Source organism: Cavia porcellus, unplaced genomic scaffold, assembly GCF_034190915.1.
Source record: "Cavia porcellus strain 051 isolate PalLab524CR breed Dunkin Hartley unplaced genomic scaffold, mCavPor4.1 scaffold_8, whole genome shotgun sequence".
Classification (NCBI taxonomy): Eukaryota; Metazoa; Chordata; class Mammalia; order Rodentia; family Caviidae; genus Cavia; species Cavia porcellus.
Window position 1 is genome coordinate 74,018,842 of NW_026947491.1, and position 15,798 is coordinate 74,034,639.

The following is a 15,798-nucleotide window of genomic DNA, read 5'->3' on the forward strand; positions in this document are numbered from 1 at the left end:
AGTTGTTAAAATCTGTTAAGTAGATTATTCTACCATAGTCACTCATAAGAAAGCATGTAAGAATTCCTTCATTTGATAAACCTTTAGAGAAGTAACTCATGTATTATAATGAGAAACTTAAAATTCAAGGATAGCCCTGCACTGTAAGACTTTCCATGATAAATTTATGGCTAACATTTCTTATTCAGAAAGTATAAACTAGCAAATACAAGGTGAACTGTGATCAGGAATGGTAAAGATGTGACAGAATCCTTTGGAAAATTCACTTAGCATATCTGTTAAATGTAGTAGCACATTGTTACTCTGCTACGTGGAGAATCACTGGTTAGATATCCAGTTTACACCTAAGTGTGTTCCTTTAAAGATGGCTGTTTGGTAGGTTCCTTTCTGTATCATTTATTTGTTTTCTGTTTGTTTGTTTTAGCCCAGGCTGGCTGAGAACTGTAGGTGACCCTTCTCAGTTGACTTTCTGAATGCTGGGATTGCAGTTGTCTACCACTATGCCTGACTGTATATCATTTATTGTAAACATTTAACACACAAAAGATTATTTTCATTGATTATCTGTTCTCAATATCTTCTATTTGCCTTTTAGTACGTCCTCACCTACTGTTTGACTGAGTTGTGTAATACAATCAGCAAAAGAACAATACAAGCCTTCTTGCTAGTATGCGCTTTATAAATCTTTGCCTTGTTGAATTCAAAATTGACTGCTTATCTTTCTTGAATAATCTTATAGGGATTGAGAATATTTTGCTTGTTTTCCATCTTCAGTGAGTTTAACTGAACATTCTAACATCTAAGAAAAATAATTTTTCCAGTTGCCAGTAACTAACAGTAAAATACTTTATTCCTTTTGTGAGAAATGTGGAATAGATGCCTTTGTGATAATTTCCCTAGAATATCAGACTTGGGGCTGCTTTTTCACAGTAATAACCATCACTTTTGTTGAAGGTTTATGTTACGTAGATACTGAATACAGGATAAGTTATGTGTATTAGATGAATACTTTGTAGTATAAGTATATAAAAAGCATAAATAATATCACAGAAGAGAAGCTCAGGTTTAGGTTACATTCTCTTTAATAGTACAGTAGAATGACAGAAAGATTAGAGATAAAAGCAAAAAGTTTACCTCATAAATAATTTGAGTTAACATTTTCTATTTTGTGGTAAAAATGTATTCATATTCTCAGAGGCAAAGAGAATGAAGAATAAAAACATAACTGCACATTTAAATGAAAATGTTCTATCATGTTTTCCTTTTTACTATTTATTTCTCAACATCTGAGAAAGGTTTCCTTTTGTTAAGTAGACTTAGGGAGCTTTTTGGTCACAATTGTTTTTGTGAAGTTGCAGTCTAGTATGGAGGAAAAATTTCTCAGTATTGTTGTGTCATTTTTGTTACAAAGATCATTTCAATTTTTAATAACAGGACTAGAATACTGTTAGGTTTTGATTTTTTTGAAGGTTGTTTGCAATTTAAATAATATTTTGACTTAAATAGTTTGCTGATCCAAAGTTTCTTCTCATTCACAGCGTTTAACATTTTCCCAACTTGAACAGGGACAAAACAAAACAGAACCAAAAATCCAAACAAGATAGGAAACTAGGGCTGGTAATCAGATCGAAGTGAGTAAGATCGAAAAAACTTGAAAATTTCTATGTCACATTTTTCCAAATTAGATTTCGGCAATTATCTTTCAGTAATTTGAAGAAGGCAGAACTCTTACGGCTGAGAGAAAGGAAAACCCAACAGTCCTATAGTGTATTTCAAGAAAAAGGTTCTTTGTCGCTTTTGAATAGAGTATGTGTGTGGAGTTTGCTCTTTATTATTTTTCTTCCAACAGGGGGAAAAAAAAATCAACAAGTTGGCCGTTGGTTGTACAGATTTCCCTTTGTGGTAGAAAGACTGAGATGTTGTGGGAGAAAACCGCTGCCCATCTTAACACAGATGCTAATTGTATTCTGTAATTCCTCTTGGTTGCCATTGCGATGTTCTTAGCTGCCTTTTATTTGTTGTTTCTCTGGGACAGAAGTGATTGCTAATTGCATATCATGCTACACTGAAGAAGTAGGCCATTTGGTTTTCTATTCTTTGTCTTTTTTTTTTTGTATAGAAGAGGGAAGTCAAAGGAGGATTGGACGTTTTAGTACTGCAGCTCATCCCTTACATGCCTGGGCTGTTTCTCTAATTTGCATGGGTACCTTGGGCATTGTCCTATGGGGCTGGGTAGCTTGACCTCCTCCTTTGTGTAATGACCCTTGTCATCTCGCTGTTCATTTCTGGGCCTGTTTAATGCTAATTAGGCCTTCAGCTGGTTGCTGTTTACAACTGTGTGCTTTAGAATGCTGAGTCCTCTCTGAAGTCCACATTGGTGGTCTCACACTGACTGGTAGCCTTGAACACTCCCTTCCCCAGAGAAAAGCCTCTTAACATTGCTGTTTATTTAGAAATAAGTAACAATTACATTGTTAGCATTAAATAAACAGTAAAGGACTGAACTTTTGACCTGGATACTTCTCATTGATGATCCGATGCTTCTTAGATAATTGTTTTAATCCTTCTGTGGGGTCTTAAAGAATTAGATCATCTTGGCATCCTGTCCCACTGGACAAAGTTATGTTGGAGGGCTAAAAAAAAAAAAAAAAGGTAGGTTGAATGGTCCCAAATTTAGGAATTAGGTACATTGTAATTGTCTGCTCTTTGATTAAGCTGATTGAATAAAAAGGAAAATACTTCCATGGATCCCATGCATGATGCCTTGGTAAAATAGACTCCAGAATTTATTACAAGTTTTCATGCATAGATATTTTATCTGCATTTCAGCTGAGAGCTTTGCAGGCTGCTGCTTGGCTAGTATAGGATTAAGAATGCCATACAGACCTCTGACCAACACTGCCTCTGTCATTCTCATTTTATGGAGGTCTCAGCTAATGCTAATGCAAATCAGAGACCTCACTTATGATCGCTTCTCAGAGCCGGTGCCAAAGCCACGTTTGAAACAGAAGCTTTGAGATTGGTGTCAGTGTCTAGTGTAGTCACTTTGCCACAGCCTTAAGAAGAGGGACAATGGATAGAAATCTGTCTTACGGCCTCCGATAATCTCTACTCTCATAGAAGAAGTACCATATGGGTGGCTGTTTTTAGTGTTGGGATTCCTGTCTTACGTGATGTGTAGTACTTTTGAGTTGCTTCTAAGCAGCCTCTTTAATTTTGATAATGGGACATATTTATTGCAATGAAATTAACAAAAATTACTGAATATTCATTTTTGTGCTGAAAGAATATGTGACTTTATGGACGGAAATGCCTTCACTTGATCTTTCATGTGCATAATAAATGTAATTTTGACAGGCTTCTTTGTTTGGTAAACTTGTTTATACAGTTGTGTGTTGTTTTTGTTTTGATTTTGTTGTTAAAAGATGAAAACAGTATACACTGTAGAACTTTTTTTATTATAATTCTTCAATTAGGGACTGAATATGTAACTCAGTGTTACCGTTATTTGCTTAGTGTGAGTGATGTCCTAGGTTTAATTCCCAGCATCCAATCAACTAAACAAACAAATAATCATTCAAGTAAGATCTTATGAATTTGGGTTGCATGTTAAATGTTTCCTGGATTTGGTGGGAGGAGTGGTGGTGAGGGAGATTAGTAGATACCAAAAAGCAAGTACTATAGATCATTTAAATAAAAGTCTGAGCAGTTAATAGTGTTAAGGAAAAACTGTTTTTTTTTTTTTTTTTTTTGTTACCTGGTATGTTTTCAGCTTTTATTTATTTAGCCCTTTCTACAAGAGATTTGGTATATGAGTGTGCAAAGGGGAGAAAGAGATGAGGAGAGATACACCCTGGAACAAATAACAGACCGACTCTGAGAGTTTCTCTTGAAGATCCTGCCCTGTCTCTTGTTCCTCAGCCTTGTTTCCCTCTATAAATAAGGAGATCAATAAAGGCAAAACTCCTCTCTTGTTGCCTTTGATTTGTTACTAGAATATTTGTAGTTCACTGGATAAAAATGTGTTCAGTGTTCAGAATTCTGATTGTGGATTTCTCTTTAGTAGGTCTATTGGTTATTCTTTAGATCTAAACATCTAAATCTACATTCTTCTTACAAGATATTTGCCACATATGATTTCGTTAAGACCTTTAATCTGGCTGGAAGAGTGGTTGATTGTGATGGAGCAAAAACCTTACTACCAAATTGTCATTTGGTAGATATATCTGTATCTACCTGTATTTGTATCTGTGTCTGTTCGTCTGTCTGTCAGTCCTTCCATACATCCTACTTGCAAGTCTTATGAGAATAATTTTTAGTCTAAGGATACAAAGTTGTATAGTAAATGAGGTGGAAGAGGGGTAGGATCAGTGGGGCAGGGTGGGAAGGAGGACCGAGTCACAGTCAATTTCAGGTGATTCTTTTTCTGATTTCCTTGGTTGTTAAAAACTGGGTTTATGCCAGGAATGGTGGCACCTGCATGTATTCTTAGCACAGGATGAGGCAGGAGGATCACTGCAAGTATGAGGCCAGCCTGTGAGTTCAAGGTGCACAGTGAAGCCCTGTTTTAAAAACAAAAAAACAAACAAATTCTGAGATTGTACCTCCTTGTAATTGCTATGACATAAAGTTGTGATAAATGACAAATATGATAAATAAAATATCTCGAATGGTGTTTTGCAAGTTATAGGGTAAGATACACAAGGATGATGAGAACTGAGGTTACTGCCTTATTTGTGACTAATTTTCCTTGGCAGACACAAAAATGTAGAGTAGGCATCCCTACACTGAGGTTCTTTGTTTTAACCAATGTACCTCATCATTCAAAAAACATTCAAGATATTTATTTACTGTAAAAATATTGAGATATATGTGAACCACTGTAGTAGCACATTTTGTGTGTTATAAATCCATGCAGGTAAAAACAGAAGTAATGCGATACAAATCATAACTGTAGTGTATTTTTTCTGTATGCTAGTGAGTACTATTTTGTGCCACCCTCCTTTTTGAGGGTATAGGAACCCCTTGCAAAGGTGCTGGCTTGTGATCATGTCCCAGAGAAGATGGGCAGTGGTCTGAACGTGTTGGCGGGGTGCACGGTGTGAAAGTGGCTCCTGAGTGAAGTGCAGTGTTCTGTGTCACACACCTGCTGGGGATCTCTGGCTTGGTGGTGCTGATGTTTCCTTCTGTACTCTTAGACGTTCACAGAGGGACACGGTTTGAGTCTGTATTGTGGCTTCCTGCTTTTCAGACAAAGGCTTGACTGAGATTGCAGAAATTAAAAGGAAGCAACACACCAGCCTTCTTCTTTTATGTCCAGTTTAAGGCTGCCTCCCGCTGCAGATGAAGGCTGATTTCCTGTTAATGTCTATCTTCAAGTCGGAAAATAGGTAGGGAATGTAGGGTTAGTGTTTTGTCAGTGTAATTTCATGCTTCGTGTTTTTTGAACTTTTAGTTTTTAATTCTCCCAGCCTATATTCAACTGGAGTTAACAGCATATTAATTTTCTTAGTGGAGACCATTGACTTTATTATGCAATTCTGCCCAGGGTTTTTCAGAGAATCATTGATTTCTCTTTTTTATGTCTTTATCTTTTTTTCCCATTCACTTGGAAGAGGATTTTCAGAAAATAGCCTGTGATAATAGTTGTGAGTTTTGCTTTTTCTTCTCTTTTTTTTTCTCTTGTGTTTCCATTTGGGAACAATGAGAGTAAATAATTGGATGCTATTATTTTGCATAGAAGGGAAGAGATTTGTTCTACTTTTTAAAATGTAGTTGTGGCTCTTCAGTGTATAGCGGTATTCACGGGTGTCCATGTCAACAGAAAAAAACACAGCTTTAGTTTGAAGACTGTCTTTTAGGACCTGAGGCGGCTAGGAGTCTCTTGAGCATTAAAACTTTAGATGAGATGGATTAAGAAGTAAACCTACATTTTGCTTTGATTTCATCAGAACTGGAAAATGCTGCTGGGAAGGAATTTCACTATTATCTTGTGCTTAATCCCGAGGGTTCTTTCTTTTCGCCTTGCTATCAGTTATTTTAATTTTTAATCTAAAATGAACAATCTCTTTTTCTCTACCTTTCTACGCTTCCCCCAGAACTAACAAGACAAAAACAAAACAAATCAGAAAATATTATTCCGACAGTAAAATGTGAGAGTTGAGTTTTTATTTGTTTTGTATTATGTCATTATTATTTAACTTACCAAGTTGCTGGAAGATAAGTCTTTGTTTTCAGTTAAGAAATACATATTTTGCAAAATTTTTTTTTACTGCGAATTTTTCTTTCTCAGATTGAATTGTATCAGAAGTAGTGTGCATTGAAGGAATCGTCTAAATATTTTTAAATAGTAGCCACTTTTGAATCCCTTCGTTAAGAAAATTCATTGTTTGTCATTACCAGTCTCATTTTCTATGTGGCTTGTCCCTTCATTGCAAGTGTGAAGCTCATCATTAACTCTTCTAATAAATTGAACAGTGTAGAAAAACTTATTTTTTATTTGCTTGATGAATAAAATTGTTATAGAAAGTGTTTCTTCCCTGAAATAGTTCTGATATTCTGACAGGAATTGGTTCTCCATTGCAGAAAAGTTTTTGTAATAGAAAAGGCTTTTGTAAGGTTTTATCAAAGTGGTGCTCATGGTTGTTTATTTGCATATGTGTGTATAGTGAATAAATGTGTCTAGACTTTTCTGTGTTGTTAGATTGCATAAACGAGGCAGACCTTATAAAATAGCAGTCCCAAAAGAAATAGCTTATTACTAAATTCATTCTAAAAACCTAAATGCCTTAAAGAAAATAATGATATTGAAGATTAAAAGGGCAGTCTCTTACTTTCAAACCTGCCTGACAAGTCTGATGCTTGGTTTTCTGTATTCCTTTAGAATTATCTTGTCTTTGTGATCCTCGAGGCCAAAACTCACAGCTGATCCCTGGTCATAAGAAGACTTGGTTCATTTCTGTACATATGTGTTAAATATCTGATACTTCAAAGACACTGGTAAAATTTTATATTTCCAAGTTAATTTAAGTAGATATCTATGACACAGTCCTTACATAGTCAGAGGCCACCGTAAGGATGAAGGACAAACTCCTGAGCCCTTAATCGTTACCTGTTAAAAGTATAATTCATGTCTTCTTCTGAGGCAGTGAGGGTCTTTAAAGTTGTTTTTGGTAAAAACAAACAAACAACAATAATAACTAAACAATACTCTGCATATGAATGCCCACTAGATAGTAGAAGTAGAATAAAGCTTGATCCTTATTTTGTAAAATGCTGAGTCGGATCCTTCTGAGCATGTTGTCATTTAGGCATGTTGTCATTTAGGAGTGCCTCTCAAAATTGGCCAAATGAAATTTATTAGCCCTAAATTAGCCTTGCCTAACTCATTACCATGAGAGGCCAGGGATAGCTATGACCAGAAGATTGCCCCATACCTGCGGTCACTTGTATATATTCCAGCTGTCTCATATGACTGAGGTTGCCATGAGGTTCTCTCATGGGAACCGAATTCCCCTCAAGGCATGAGGATTCGACTAGAACTACAAAACCAGGGCTAAGGTAACAGTTGACCGACAATGCTTCATCTCAGGTAAACTTTAAAAATTACCTCCTAGCTTTTGGGTTGGGCTGGTCTGATGTTCTTCATCAAGAGTGAGCCCCTCTAGGTGCTCAAGCCAGGTTCTTTTTTATTTTGTGTTCCTTTGCTTTGTCAAGAGCCAGCTTGAATTCTGTCGGCTTCTCAAGTTAATGTCTTTTATTCTTTTCTCTTATTTTCCAATTAAAGCTTTTCTCCTACAAATTTGTGCTTTAGTTTTAGTTTCTGTAAAAGAAAGGACATGAGCTAACCAGTGACACTGAACTTGTGAGTAAGGCAAGATGATTTTGCATTGTGAAACAGTCCTATTCTGATTTTTAGCTTTCTTCCCAAGTTCTGGTCATAGCAATGACTGTTTTTAAGTGTTTTTTATTGCCTGTAAACAATGTACAAAGCTAATCTACCATGATTACCTGATTCCTGGCTTGCTGGCATTTTTCTTTTTGATGATTTCCCTGTGTTCTGTTTGTGGAGGTTTTCTTTTGTTTGAAAAACAAATGAAACGGATCAGGTAATAATATGTATCAACGTTTATGTAAAATGTCAGAAAAATCACAAAAGAAAATATTACTAGGTGATTTCTTGAAATCACCACCTTTGCAGGTGAATTCCTGCAAAGGAATTATAATATAGTTATGAAATTGTGACCTGTACACCATGTCCACATTTATCTGAGAGAAGTGATTACCCTTACTCAATTTAAATACAGGATAAGGAAAGAGAAAGGTGACAAGAGCTGAGGTGTAGCTAGTACATGTTGCCCAGGACATTCAGGTGGCTCTCACAGTGCAGAAGTGCGGATTCTTTGGTTCCTTTCATTTCAGCTGTTTTATACATATTGACAGAGAGATCAGTGGTGGGGAATTAATTTTCTCCAATTTGTACTTAGAGAATTATTTTCTTTAGCTGGTATTTGTGGTAGGGAAATAGAACTTCAGTTAAGTTTTGGGGGAAAAATGAGCATCTGCCAGTATTTTTAAATAACACTGATGAGTTAGAAATGAAGTGTTTACTTTGCAGATGCTCATTTACTGGGAATTACTTGATTAGAACATTGCTTGGTGCATCATTTCCCTTTGTCTCCAGCAGGGATCTGGAGCTGGTGTCTGTGAGTAGAGTGTCTGAAACCTCTCAGAGCTCTCAATGAGAGGTTTTCCTTAGTTTCCTGAGTATCTTGCAGAAGGAGCAGTTCCAACTCCAAGGCATCTTGCCACAGAGCGTTTTTTTCTTTCCAAGAGCATTTTTTACTCTTCATTTGTGTGCAGTTGATGTATGTGTGCACCATTTTAAGCTTAGTTCCTCATGCACACCTATTTTATTACAAGCCACTGAAAATGAAAGTGCTTAATTTGTCTTCATCATGCTACAGAAGCTTGTACAACAATAAAGTTTGTGCTTAGCTTTAGCAGTTTTGTTTGTTCAATGTGCTTTAGAAGGCAGGTTTTTTCCAACAAATGTCATATTTTGGTTGGAGGTAAGGCTGTACATTTTAGTTATCATACCCACTGGAAACTGGTCAAATTGTTTTCACATTTATATATTCACCACTTACTAGACAAAGTAATTTTGCTATAGTTCCTGTTTTATTTTTCCTCTACAGTTAATTGAAATTGGTATGAGTAAAATGAGATACCTAAGAGATTATGAAATGCCATTATTTTTCAACTATATTTTATTTTACATGTAATAGCTTCTTTATTGTTGTAACTCTTTCTAAATTTAAAAGGGAAGTGTTAAGGAATTGTTTACAATGATGCTTAGACTTTTATTCTTAAAGGGGTTTTGACAATACAGAACTCATTTAAATGTAAATGTTTTACATTTTCCTTTGTGGTGGCATTCTGTACAAAACTTGCTTAGACTATTGCTTACATGAGCTTTCTTAAAATAATTCCTTAGGATTACCTTTGATTCAATTCATGTTGTCATATCAGTATGAGTTTATATTTCTATAATTCTCTTTGCTGATTTTAGTTATTGGATGTTAAATATCCTTAGACTAATAGTGGGCTAAACTCTTTTTGCTTTATCCCAATAATGTATGCCCCAATAGTAATATAAGATAGTAATATAATTTTCCCACAAGTAGTATTTTGCTGTGAGGCACAAACAGACTTTTCAGTGTCCCTATAATGCTTACATTAATTACCTTATGAAAATTCTGTTCCAGATTTCCTCAGAGACAAAAAAGACATGCTACTATATTTTAAGTATGACTTGATAAAAATATTCTGTGTTACTGTTTGGAAGCATCTTTTGGATGACATGCTTTCATTTTGGGGAATTAATTTATTATAGCAATGTTATTTGATTATAAGGATGACATGACAGTGCTTTTCACCACCTAATTGTTTGCATTAAAAGAAATAAGGATTTTTCCTGCAAATTCAGTGGAAATATTCAAAAGCCTTGCATTGTTGAACCTGTGCACAACTGCTAGCAAAATAGAGGTTAAATTGCACGAATGTATTGAATCCTCCTGGGTACGTGATTTTGAATTTTTACTGCAATGTTTGGTAGCCTAGGAACAGAAATAAGAACACAGTGGGGTTGCTTGGCAGGTGGATTGGCAGTGTTAGGCTTGAAAATAGGCACCTTCCCTCATGCAACCCTTCTCTACTTCCGTATTTTGTATGTGCTTCTTCACCCTTTGTATGGTTTGTTTAGTTGCAATCTTGCTAGTACAATGGGGAAATAAATTACTGATTTAGCTTGCTCACCTTTCTCTCCCTGACAGCCTTCGCAGGCCCTTTTCATGTTCAAACCTAATGCCCCGCCTTTAGGCTGGCGCTTCAGCAATACTGGAGAAAGTAATTATTTCCTTTCAGAGTTCTGTGCTTGCTAAAACCACTTCACTGCTCTTGTCCTCTTGGTCTATTCTGTGTCTCTTTCCAGAGTGCTGAACTTTTAAACCCAGGCGCCTTTTCCTGGTTCACTTTCAGAAGCAAGTTCTGAGCTGACTTTTGAGGCAAATCCTGTTACAGATTTCTGTGTGTCACCAGCTGTTCCTAACTTTCTTGGGAACACTGTTTTTCGATGGTAAAGCACTTTCTTTTGCCAAGTGGTTTCCTCAGATTCATTCCTTTTGTCTTTTTGAAACCAGTTACTGAAATATGGGATAAACCAAGTTAAATGGGTTTTCTAATCTCCTGACTGGCAGATGGAAGAGGTAGGGTTTTGCCAAGTGATAAGAATCATTTAGAAAAGAGTCAGGGCAAAAGAATTGCAGCCTGTGGAATGTGATTCCGCTTATGCTTAATTCCAGAGGTTGTCAATAAAGAGGAAAATTTAAAATAACAAATAAGCAGACATTTAAATTACAAATAAGCAGACATAGGAACTCTATCATAAATTACTGTTATGAATTAACAAAGTGAACAGTGAATAGATTCATTAAAGGAAGTTTCCTTTAATGTGAAATGCCATCTCTGATTATGTAGAAATAGCAACTCTATTGAGTTATGCAAACAACCCTGGTTCCTAATCATCTGGAAAAACAGTGTAATGACCAAAGCCATGGAATCTAAAGAAACTTGTATTTGAATACTATACAAAGAATCTTGACTGATGGGCATTTGATTCATTTTCCTTCCTTTCAGTGTGACCTTTAATCTTTTTTGAAATCACAACGGGAATACAAAGATGAAGAGTTTATTACACTGTATGCTTTCAGTTTGCTCTCTGTGTTCTACTATATTTGCTGTTTGCTTTTTATGTCTAATAAGGGCAAATGAAATTTTAATACTATAAAGTAGGCAAGACAAGTATTGTTAGTAATATCCTTCATTTTACAGAAGAGAAAATCACCCAAGGCCATGCCATTAGAGACGTCCTGTGTGTCAACGCAGAGCCCAGGGAATTGACTAAGAGTTCTGTTGTCTTAATTGTGGGGGATGGGTTGGGCCTGCTGGAATTGTTTCTGTCTTTTGTTATACTTTACAGTCTCTGAAAGATTCAAGACTTGAATTTTCTGTACAATGAATAGCACTTACTGTTTTTCTACTGCTTCTATTCCCTCCACCTTTCTTCTTGTTCTTTTTCTCTGACAGGGAAAATATCATTTGATAGCACTTTACAGTGGTACCTCAGTTCACAAACTTAATTTGTTCCACGCTTCTTGGAAAAGATGGCCACATTCATGTTCATGTGGGGAACGTGGCTGCTGTTGTATTCATCACCCATGCAGACTTTGCAAACAAAATCAAAATTTTGCCAAATGCTTCTGACTGTGAATCAAATTATTGTTCACAAACCAGAATGTTTGTGAACTGAGGTATCACTGAATTTATTTTCTTATAAATTCCCTATAGAAGAAGGGATGCTGATTTTTATTTTCCTGGGGAGAAGTAAATTGCTGCATTGGATTCAGTGTGTTTGGAAAATTTCATTTCCTTTTTTCCTTTTTTTTCTTACTGTATTTGGGACAGAGTGCAGAGATTGCTGGGGTGCTACAATGCCACTTCATTCCTGTTTAAGAGAGCTGGTTGAATTAGTTCGGGGCTGGGGATTTAGCTCAGCTGCATAAGCGCCTGCCTTGCAAGCAGGCAGTCGTGAGTTTGATCCCCGGTACCGATAAAAAGGAAAAAAGAAAAAACAAACAAACAAAAAAAGAATTAGTTTATTTACACCACTACTGTCATGTTCACGGGAACCTCTTCTCTGAGTTTCTGTAGTATAAGACCAGATGCTCCTTAGAGCCCCCCTGCAAATCCAGTGCAATAAATACACCATTGTGGGTATGCTTTCTTTCTGCCCTTGAGAGGGAAAGTTGTCCAAGAATGTATGTAGGCTCATAATCTAGTAACTTTCTTTCTCAGGTTCAAACACATTACTGAAAGTACCTAATGTATTTCTAAAGTCAAAAAAATCTTTTAATTAGGAAGCATTTTCAGGAGGAGACTTTCCTACAGAGAGAACTACAGCCCTGGAACTGTTATCCTTGAGTGGTGTTCCCTTTGGAAGTTGGTATTTTCGGGGAAGAAAAGCTTTTTTTTTTTTTTTTTTTCTAAAATGCCACAGGTCCCATTTAATGGTGATAGAAAGTCTGATTCTTTTGTCTGAGAATTGGTGCCTGGTTTAATTTGACCATAACTTATACTAGAAGGTGTCTTATGTTTGTGTTCTTTGTTTCTAAATGACTTCCTGTGTGATTAGTCACTAATTAGTCCTTTTAACAAAAAAGTCCATTTCCATGTTATGTAATTCTGATTCATGAGCTTAGCTTTCTACATTCCTAGGCTGTTTTATTTTTTTTACTAATATAGATAGTGACTTACCTTACTTCTGAACTCAATTGCCTAGTTGAAGTTTATATCTATCTCTAATACATTGACATAATTATATTTCTCATCTACTTTAAAAACTCTTAGTGTTCAGTGGGTCAGTGAAGGTTCTTGAATTATAGTCATTATGGTCAGTGGTGCCCCAGCAGCACCAACATCCCTGGGGACTCATTAGTGATGCAGATTCTCAGATGCTGCCTTAGACCAACCGCATGAGAAATCTGTGCTGTGTGAAGCCTGCAGGTGGTTCTGAGGGCACTGCCATTTGAGAACCTCTGCTGGAGATAATGGGATAAAGTTTTCACTTTCTACCAGGCGGGTAAAGCTTCCAACAGGCTTATGCTTCTATAGCCACAGTTTGCAGCTTTTTTTTCTTTTCTCTTCTCTTCTCTCTTGCCCTAAATGTTACTGTTCTAGGTTTCTCATCGTTGTTAGAACACGATGGAAGCTTCTACTTCCAGACTTGATCAAAAGCTCTGTTTCTCTCTCCTCCCGTTTCCCCTTCACCTCCCACTTCTGACTGTGTCTTTTTTGCGTAGTTTCTGCTATCTTTGAACTTGAGGCCCCTCTCCACTTGGCTTCCCATGTGCTGGGCTCACAGATGTGTGCCACCAAGCCCAAATAAGAGTGTTCTTTGTTATCCACCTGCTTGATGAGAGTTCCCATGGAAACAAGCAGTAGCAAAGTATAATAGAGTATGAGCTGAGTTAAAAAACATCTTTCCAGTGTCATTTACCTGCTATCTGTCCACTTTTAGCCTGGGTCTCCTTTCCTAGAAATGAATATAATAATACTAATATTAGCATCATTGTACAGACTGAACAAGATAGTCTGTTGGAAGCACTTGTCATATATTCTAGCAAATAGAATTCAATTATATATTTTCCTTCAGATGCTTCCCCCCCCCCTTACTCTTCTTATGATATTGGGAGTTGAATGCAAGGAGTGCTGACCTGCATCCCCAGCCTTTTTATTGTCAGGTGGGGTCTCAGAGAGTTGCCCAGCCTGGTCTCAAATTGTGATCCACCTGCCTCAACCTCTTGAGTAGCTGAGATTACAGGCATGTGCCATCATGACTGTGCTTTTCTCAGGGAAGCCTACTCATGAAGAGATTCACAAGACTATTAACTATTTACTATTAACTCTTTTGTACTGTACGATTTGATGACTTTGGTGCATTCACAGTGTTGAAGAGCTGTCACTTCTATGTAGTTCCAAATGCTGCACCACCACTTGGCATAAGAGACCCTGTACACATTAAGCAGTTACTGTCCCTCCTTTTTCGTCCCCTCAATATTGTCATCTATTCTTCCATATGATAGAGTCAGAAGGTGAATGTTCTTTGATCTTCTGAAGACATACTGTTTTTACCACTTACTATATGTACCCTGAAGTTGAAATACAGAAAATTGAAAATACGTACACAAAATGAATAGTTTTGCCCAGATAACAATAATACATGTTGTAGCTGGGCGTGGTGGTGTACACATCTGTAATCTCAGCACTGTGGAGGCAGAAGGTGGGAGGACCACCATGAATTCAAGGCCAGCCGAGGCTACATAAGTGGGAACCTGTCTCAAGGAAAAGAAAGTAATATATGTGTAGGTATAGCAGTTCTTTTGAAATCTCCTACATTATGTTTTATTTTTATCTTTGGTTTTCCTAGAATGGATGCATATGTATGCATAACTGTTAGTGTTTCATTACACAATAGCATTGATTAATTATTCTAAATCATTCCAATCTTGTAGTAACTACTGAGGTATTTTCACAGACTGTTGGTTTGTGCCAGGAACAGATCAGTTATTTCCCTTAATTTAGGATGATCTCACTCTCATTTTCTGGATCCTGGGCTCTTTGACTTCAGAATTAAATTTAACATTCATAAAGGACATTGTAGCTGGGCACGGTGGCACATGCCTGTAATCCTAGCACTCTGGCAGCCTGAGGCAGGGAGCATGCAAGTCCTTGTCCTACCTGGACAGTTTATTGATTTAGGCAAGGCTCTATCTCAGAATAAAAACTAAAAAAAAAAAAAAAAAAAGAAAGAAAGAAATGAGATGTACCTCAATATAAAGGCTGGTTTCGATACTATTACTACACACACACACCACACACACACACACACACACACCCTCAGAAAAGAAAAAAAAAAGAAAGGAAAAAATAGAAATTTGTATTTTAGGGGAGCTTTTATTTCCATGTTTCGCTTATCATTTACCTAGGACAAGAAAACAGTTGTTTCAGCTTTTTTTAAAAAATACATCATCAAATTCTGTAGTTAGATACAAATTTACTTTGAAACTAATAATTTCCAAAAAGCATTATTAAATTAATGTTGATGGAATTTTCCACTTACACAACACAATTGCAATTTATCCCTAATATTTTATATGCAGAAAACATGCATTCATTCTAAGTGACTAAAATAGTGCTCCTATCTCAAATGACACTTGATTTCACTTTAAATGTCTTTGTTGTAGTAAGGAATTAGTAGCATGAGCGTCTGAAGAATTTTCCAGTGCCTTCTTCCCGTGCTAGTTAGAGATGACTTCGGAATTAGTGATATGCTGTGGGAGTGCGAAGGGGAGTTTTGCAAGCTGGAGTGCTGGAGCTCATTAGCATCTCTCAGACCCCAGTGCTGTTTTGTTTGAGATAGATTTATTACACTATCATTCTCCCCAATTCACTGCTGCATGTGAAGGCTCAGTTGGAACAAAGGAGATATATAACCCCTGGACCAATTAGCATAGCTTACAGTGTTCTTAATAGGCTTATCTAGTGTATTGGAGACTTGGGAAAATAACTTCACATTTATGCTTCCTTGATCTCTAGCAAAGGTTCTCAATGTCAGCGCCTTTGTCCCCACAATGTAAACCTCACATATTTGATTTTTAGCTTTCTGTTAGAAAATCTTGT

General features: G+C 36.6%; 1 protein-coding gene across 2 annotated transcripts in view; it reads left to right on the forward strand.

Annotated features, from left to right (window-relative positions):
• Tmtc2 (transmembrane O-mannosyltransferase targeting cadherins 2) overlaps positions 1-15,798 on the forward strand; it is a 372,199-nt gene that overhangs the window by 78,297 nt on the left and 278,104 nt on the right. The gene's annotated exons all lie outside the window — the stretch shown is intronic.